At 36.3% G+C, this 8,906-nt stretch overlaps 1 long non-coding RNA gene across 1 annotated transcript; it reads right to left on the reverse strand.

Annotated features, from left to right (window-relative positions):
* Positions 1 to 4,621: 4,621 nt before the first annotated feature.
* Positions 4,622 to 8,479, reverse strand: LOC130014011 (uncharacterized). Its single transcript, XR_008788992.1, has 5 exons — positions 8,321 to 8,479; positions 7,941 to 8,007; positions 5,833 to 5,983; positions 5,372 to 5,466; positions 4,622 to 4,958 (listed from the first exon to the last, which is right to left on the reverse strand). It is a non-coding gene; the product is annotated as an uncharacterized LOC130014011 (long non-coding RNA).
* Between the last annotated feature and the right edge of the window lie 427 nt (positions 8,480 to 8,906).

The following is an 8,906-nucleotide window of genomic DNA, read 5'->3' on the forward strand; positions in this document are numbered from 1 at the left end:
TTATAACCCGACACCGGGGGGTTGGATGGCGGAATGGTTAGCACGTTCGCGCTGTATCAGAAAACCTGTCATTGAGTCAACTGGCGTGGTTGCGAATCCCCGGTTGTACGTGACAAGGAGTAGGGTCGCCTGTCCAACCTCGTGGGTTTTCTCCGAGTCCCCCGGTTTCCTCCCACTGCTAAAGACCCCTACGCGCAAGCGAATTATTGAAATAAAATTAAACCATATGTTAGTCCCGAAATGACCTAGTTTGTGTCGAGTGGACGTTAAAATGTCGTGACGTCGGCTGGTCGTGGTGTCGGGTTGTCGACTTTATTTATCAATGTTGAAGCGGCCATGAATAATAGAGTGCTGTCCCTTGTCGACATCAAGCCAGCCCTCACTATCTCATCCTTCACTAAGAATACTTACCAGCCACCATACATTTCAAAACAAATTTAATTTTATTTTTGCTGTTTATTACAAATTTAAAGGAGTTAAGTCTCTAACTCAATATTTTCTATAATATTCGAAATCAAAAACACGAATTAGAATTCAATATTGATCAATTTCAATCAATATTGATCAATTTCAATCAATATTGATCAATTTCAATCAATATTATAATTTTTATATGATATTATGCACATGTTGATATAATTAAGTACATAATGAGCAAATTTCGTTTGTGGGAGTACGTTGTCGCTACACCTGTAAAGACTCTGAGTTTTTGTGATTTATTATTCAAATTTGTCAAGCCGTGCATTTTTATGTGGAGTTATTGCCCTTTTAACGCACCAAAACGATGAGCATGGCTTTCACATTTGTTGAGATTGTTTGAACCCATATCAAAATAAAGAGACGCGAATCAGTTGTATTTCGGTTAATTGCTCCTGTTATTAAAACCTTAAAAACTCGTTGGGAACGCCTGTCCTCGAAATGAGTAATGAGTAACCGTATCGAAATTCAGTTAATTGTTTGCCTTTCCACACCAAACATCACAACATACCATGATGAAGTTTTTGCCTGCTCACGCATAGCAATATAACCTAAACATACCCATCCCAAACTTAGGCTGCCTGTCTACAGCTAGCTCCGCCTGAGAACAGGCCCTGAGCTAATTAACCGACATTTTAATTCCTACATTCCTACATTCCTACGATTTAAGTCGAAAACACTGAGTATGGTTTTAGTAATTTTTAGAAGTATCTATTTCTCTTCTATTGTCATATTGAATGAAATTAAATATATTTATTTAGCCGCTGTGTGTATGAAAGATGTAAAACTAATCAAAGCCGAATCACTATTAGTCCTCTAATTATTCAATATGGCGGCGCCAGTGAAAGATAAAATTATCACAAAGGCCGTTTTGTTTGCGAAGACAAATTTAGGAGTATCTAACCTTGTTTTGAAAGATAAACAGATTGAAACTCTAAAGACAGTTTACAATAGCAAAGAATGTATTGCAATATTACCCACTAGCACATATTATATATCGCTTTTACTGGAGTGGCAGAAGTTGACATTTGGCCAATGACATGTTTTACATAAAACACGTGCTTGATCGGGTTATTTTTACTCTGTTGTGTACACAAAGCAGTAGTCCACTCGATAAGTCCCGCTCCAAAATTATCATGTGAGCGTTTTAATTGAAGGCCAACTAGGACAGTGATCATAACCACGAAGTATGGCGTAGATGGATCGCTGCGTGCAGTTTAAAACATACCATGACGTTTTTGCCTTCCCACGCAAAAACACTTCACGTTATCGCGTTTATTATTATTATTATTATTATTATCTTCATTTATATAGCGCACGCTTTCACAAAATGTGTTCAGATGCGCTGTACAATATATATTACATAAAAAAATATAAAAAATAAAACATACGTTTAAAAATCTATAATAATTGTATAAAATTAAAACAGTAAAAATAAATCTATAAATCAAAAGCTTGTTTGAATAAAAGTGTTTTCAATTGCGATTTAAAACTCGATAAAGAGGTAGAACTTCTGAGAGTAAGTGGGAGCTTATTCCACAGTTTAGGGGCCTGCACTGTAAACGATCGTTCACCGTAAGTTTTCAGTCTAGCTGTTTTACAGACAAGTGAATAATGGTCACTTGAGGACCTCAATGTACGAGTAGGGGAATATATATCTAAAAGCGACGATAAATACAACGGTGCCATATGATTTAAACATTTAAAAGTTAAAAAAATGACCTTATATTGAATTCTAAAATCCGGTAACGCATTAACATAAGCATTGAGATAAATTCGTCCCGTTAAGCAATATTGGCGATCATTTCCTAACAGCTAAATAATTTTAGATGAATTTACTTCTAGGCGTGAATAATAGGCTATTTAACCTGGTACAGCTATTTTAAAAAAAGGTCAATATTCAAAAGAAATGAAATGAAATGGGTTTTAACGTCCTAACTGGGGTAATAAACACAGGGATACGCCATACAGTGTGCTGTGAGGGAAATTTTGCCCGGACAGCGACACTACGGCCTTCTCTTATATCGAATTCCAACTGTCAAGGAATCTTTTACCAGCACGTCAATGTGTACACGGGACCTCGGTTTTTCGTACCACCCGAACGACTAGACAGCTGTCCTTGTCAGACTCTCCGTCCTGCATCACTGACAAGGGGAAACCACGCCGGAAAATCTGGATGAACTTTCTCGGCCAATGCTGGGATCGAACACCCGACCTCCAGACAAGCGAGCCAGCGTCTTACTCACTTAGTCACCGTGACTCCCATATTCAAAAGATAATCGATGGCTAAAACAAACAAACGGCTGACAATTTCCTGCAAATATTGTAGATTTATTAATAAAAGTGTACAAAATATCCTTATAACAATCAGCAGTAAAGAATATACCAACATCATATTTGAAATCAATATCTTCATATATGAGATAAAATTTGAATTACATCTTCTGTAAATTAATTCTTACAGGACAGCATGTAGTATAAAATGAAAAAGAATCTACCCGTGTTCTACAATTATTTTCTTTTTAAACATACTGACGTTTTCTATAAATGTACAGGACAGTAGGCCTCAAATATAGAGTCTTATCACGTAAGAGGAACAAAAATCATTTAAAACAGTTGACATCATGCATTAGCCACATCTGCGTTGCAGGTCTTTCTTTAGGCCTGAAATGTTATCGAAATTGTTAATTAAACATTTAATAACGTTAAAAGACCATAATCAAGCCTCGATGTCTTCTTATGTGTCGGATTTTCACTGGATGTGAATCCGATCTGCTGCTCAACGCTCATTGATGATTAAATCAAAACGTTTTTTTATGGTACCGACTTTTGTAATGAGGATCGAGGCTAGGCCTAAAATTCAATCGGTTATATCTCGGTTCAGAGTGGAGCAATTTGACTGTAATTTTTAGCATATTCCTTTACATTATCTATTTTTTTAACTATTATAGTGAGAACTTCCAGCTCTTTATCAATTCTTCCATAATGTCCCTTTAGGTTTGAATGTTAAAGGGACTGAAAATATCAGTAATGGGTACCATACCTGTAAATTTCCGAAGACCTGATAAATGTACATAATTCGCACTACAGAGGTAAATGTGGATGATTCGCGCTACATTGCAGGTAAATGCACATAACTCAAACCACAGAGGTAAATGCGAATGATTCGCTCGCATAACAGAGGTAAATGCGCATAATTCGTATCACAGAAGTAAATGCCCATAATTCGTATCACAGAGGTAAATGCCCACGATTTTCCCTGCTAAGAAATGTGTGCAAACATGATTACAAGACATATATAAAGTCCAAGAATGTCTTCAATTGGTGGTCTATAGAATGGCAACTGAGTCATCAAACCGAGAAATTCACCGAGTGATCCATCTCCGGTTCACCAATCTTCGTCAGATTTTATAATTTCACCAATGAAATTAAGCCCTGATATTACAATCCCAATACAATATACTATCTTACAAAATGACATATATGTTTATATTATAACATTTTAATATAAAAACATAATTATATTAACATAATAACTAGTTTATAAAAAGGGCCACAGGTAGAAAGGCGCTACATCAGGTGAATTCTAACCAAATTTGTGTTACAAAACACGAATGATTTGCTCTTATATTAATTTAAACAGTGATTAATCGACAACAGAGTTTATTGTAAGATCTGAAAAGGTTTCACACTTTGACATATACAATCATAAAAAATTCTGTCTGCTCGCGATCCTTTAAAGATGCATTATGTAAGCGCTAAATCCACCTATTACAGTTCTTTATTTTGACTTCAAATGCTATATAACCTATTAATCAGACATTTATTCACATCACAGGCCTATAATCAACTCTCTAGCTCATCGATCGGATGGCTTAGTTCAAATGGGTTAGAAGACCAGCGAGATTTAAAAATTTAACGATAAATTGGATAATCGAGACTAAGACTCAATACTGTTGCTACGATAATGCACAATCTTCCCAAACCTCACAACTTCTTTCAGAATAAAGTAACTTGAATGATATTTTCAATATATTCATATTTCATTGTCTATTTTCGAACTATTATAGCAAGAACGTCCAGCCCTATATCTAATTCTTACATAATGCATCTTTAATAAATATCTTAATATAAAAACAAGTCCGTCTGACGTCAACAATTACTGCACATTAAGTGATTGAAGCAGAAAAGGCAAGGCTACGCATTCCTAGTGGGAAGATTAAATCACGCGTTTTCACAAAGAACTGTGTTATGTATTGCAAAGTTCAACTTTCAGTTATTATAAAACACAATGAAATATCTTCTATGATGATTTTGATTGATGTTCATGACATTACACTTATTCTTTGAAATCTATTTTGGCTTCCTGGGTTTCGTACGCTTTATTTGTAAAAGCAGCTGCATTACTGAAATTCTCTGGATCATAAATATCATTGGCTACGTCTTCTTCCTGTTTCTTTAAACTCATTTTCTTTTGTTTCCTGGTTAAATATAAACAAACAATCATTATACAATAATCAACAATAGACGGATAGGTCTACTAATATTATGTTAAATGATATGACTGGACAATAGTTATGACATGAACCACACTTTAAGTAGTTAAAGTTTGAAATTTTGGACTTCTCCACAAACCCTTCAATTGACATGGTGTAGCTTACTAACATTTAATGATCCCAAAAGAGCCAATTCCAACTGCCATGGAATCTTTTAAGATTAGGCTACTACTAATTCGTCTAATCCGGATGTCAACCCCGCCTGTACCAACTTTGACAACTTAAAACCGGATTTTAAAAATCCCGTTGACCATAAAGAAATAAGATTCGGAACCTTGTCTATTGCCTTAGCAAAACAGAATTAATAACCCCGACACTAAAAGAGATATTTGACTAACCTTTTATGTATAACAACATACACCACAATACAGATTATTATTATAGCAGCTAAAATACCAGCAGCTATAGCAACATAAATCTTCCAATCATCATTCTGAAAATAAAAGTAGAAATCTGTACCATGCTATTACTAGTAATATATCTACCGTTCTCTTTAAAGGTGGGCCTATGGTTATGATGTCCGATGGAGCCAAAACATAACCTAAATTTTTTTTCTAATATATATTCGATGCCCGGGATGCTATTTGTCGGATAACGGATTTATAAATGTACTTATATTCCAGCAGTAGGATTTTCAATTTGACTTTTAGAAAATAATAATGCTAATAAGTGATACGACTATCGAGTTTCACCTCAATGTGTTTCATTCTGGGAAACACATATTTTTAAAAAATGGAACAGAACGGATCCAAAGTTACCACCTAATTTATCACACAGTCAAAATCATGTTTCAACTTACATCCTCATTTAGTTTCTTTTGTTTATCATATAGAGCTAGACCATTGTTCTTTAATGCTTCATCTAGTTGGGCTGATGTAGGATAATTAACATCTTCTATGTCACCACCATCTTGTCTTGTTATAGCATAACTAACATCTGATAACTCATTCCTGGATAAAACATACCATACTAACTAGTAACTCATTCCCAGATAAAACATTGCATAACTAACAGCTCGGATGATTCATTTCTATATATACTATTCAGAAAAAGTAGGGGATATTTGATTTTTAAGTGTTATTAAAGTCACCTAATGAAACTGACGAAGAAACAAATGACAAAATGAAATGAAGTTCACATTCATCGATTTATTCCAAATGATCGTTAGACTAAGTAAGGCACAGACTGACCATTATAAGGGTAAAATGATACCCGGGGTCAAACAGCAAAGTTACCACAGCATCACAACCAAGTCAGTAACGGGTAAATCCTCCTCTGTTTGCCAAACAAGCATTGATCCGACGTGGCATACTCCTAATGAGACGTCTAAGGTCATTTTGGTCCAGACTGTCCCATTCCTGTTGCAACGCAGCAGCAAGCTCTTGGACATTGGCAGGACGTTGTTGACGTTGACGTAACCTCTGTCCAAGCATGTCCCAGACATGCTCGATGGGGGAGAGGTCGGGACTCAGTGCTGGCCAAGGTAATGTGGTGATGTTCTGTTGTTGGAGGTAACCTGTAACGATCCTGGCCCTGTGACATCTTGCGTTGTCATCCTGGAAGATGAAACGGCGGCCATGACGTCGTGCGAACGGCATAACATGGACTGCCAAGATGTTGTCCCGGTAGTACTGGCCTGTAACACGCCCTGCAACAACATGTAAAGCCGTTCTTCCAGCAACAGTGATGCCTCCCCACACCATAACAGAACCACCCCCAAATCGATCATGTCTGATGACGTTAACGTCTTGGAAGCGCTCGTTTCGACGACGCCACACCCTCCTACGTCTGTCCAAAAAATCAACAGTGAACCTTGACTCATCTGAAAACATCACATTGCTCCAGCGTCGATTATCCCAGTGTTGACGATCCCTACACCAACGACGTCTTGCCTGAATGTGATGATCTCTCAAACAAGGGATCACGCGAGGACGTCGGGCGCGAAGGTGACCCCTATGCAGTCGATTCCGAATCGTCTGGCCACTCACTCTCACACCAGTGTCTGTTTGAAGACGAGCGCTGATCTGATTTGCTGTGATGACACGATTTCTCAAGGCCAAGGTACGGATAAATCGATCCTGGGCTTGAGTTGTCGCCCTTGGTCGACCTGAGCGTGGTCTGTCCTGTACAGATTGTGTATCACGGTATCTGGACCATAGCCTGCTTATGACAGACTGAGAAACATTCATCGTCCGCGCCACAACCGCCTGTGTTGTGCCGATCTGTAGCATGCCAAGGGCACGTAACCTTTCATTTTGGGTAAGCCGACGCATATCAAAATTTGTTTTCTGGTCACTAAAACAATTAAACTGATGTTTCCACTCTGGAATTCAATGCCACAATGACTGTAACATTCAAAGTCAGAGTCGTGCAAATCTTGGGTTGGACCCCCATGATGATCCCAAGCATCACCTGCATTCCATGCGGTAGCTATTGGTGCGTTTGGGCGTCACATGTAACTGGAAATGTTTCTTCTGTTAGGTTCTATAGTGACTTTTTTCGTAGTCATTTGCATATTTTAGTATTATGCCCCCAAAATCAAATATCCCCTACTTTTTTGGAATAGTATAGAACATACTATAGCTTTCATCTATTAACTAATGTCTAGATTAGACAAAGCATAAATAGAATTTGGTATATAAATTCTAGATTAACATAAAACAGTGTATAACAACATCTCTAGATAAAACATAGCAAAACAACCAATCCATTTCTAAATAAAGGATAGTATAACTTATTCTAAGATAAACATAACTAACGACTGATAAATCATTCGTAACATTTAATAACCCATTCCTCAATAAAACACAGCATAACTAATATCTAACGTCTTCCAAGAGTAAGCATATCATATCTAATGCATTCACATGAATATATAATACATTGCATGAAAAGTAACCAACTTACTTGTTTGCATCTTTTATGCCGCTTTGTAAACTCAATATTTCTACTGATAAATCATTTGGGGAAATATCTAGAAAATTGAAAAAAAAAAAATCATTATTAAAAATGTTTAGAAATTTTAATGGTTTTGGACTATATTCTACAATTATATATAATAAGAATTTGAAACATAAGTCATATGATATAATATGATGGATTTTGGAGACTACAATGGGAGACTGTATAATCATTTATCAATTATCTTAGTTATTTTATAATAAACAAAGAGATATTCGTTATCAACACATTTGTGGCTATGATCATTTCCCAATAACGCGGAGATCTTCTATCATGGATTTTCCGGTGGGTATATTATACATAAGGCTAATGACATTTCCACTAACCTGGGTTAGCTCTTACAACAGCTTCATATACAGCTTTCTGTACGTCATTCTTAGAGCTATCCTCTATATTACCAGCTAGTTTCAAACTTCCGGCTTTTCTTGCTACACAATTACAACCATTCAGTCCAGAGGAATCCAGATCAGCTGGACTAGGACTATCAAGAAAGATGGGATCCGGTTCTTGTCCGTCTAAGGAAAGGGTGTATTCTACTGGAGTGATTTCTTCACTACAATAAGTAATACAAACTATTTTGATATATTTTCTTGTGCGATACCTTGACAAATCACACTTCATTGTTCCCTAGAACCATGGTACCACGGTCTGTACTTCATTTAATTAACATTTAAATGATTTTACTAAACCCTTCACAGGATTTGTATTTGTTTTAAGAATACCCATTTTAATCCATTCCATATTTTAGCAAAATGTATTATTGCTTAAAAACGTATTTTGGAAATTCTTGCCACAGTTAATAGAGAAACTTTATATTATCTTTTATAGGAACTGTATAGATTAGAAATACCTACCCGTCTTTTCCTATATATTTAGTTGGGGTTGTTGTATTATCTGCTGCTCTACGTTTAC

This window comes from Patella vulgata, chromosome 1, assembly GCF_932274485.2.
Source record: "Patella vulgata chromosome 1, xgPatVulg1.2, whole genome shotgun sequence".
NCBI lineage: Eukaryota > Metazoa > Mollusca > Gastropoda > Patellidae > Patella > Patella vulgata.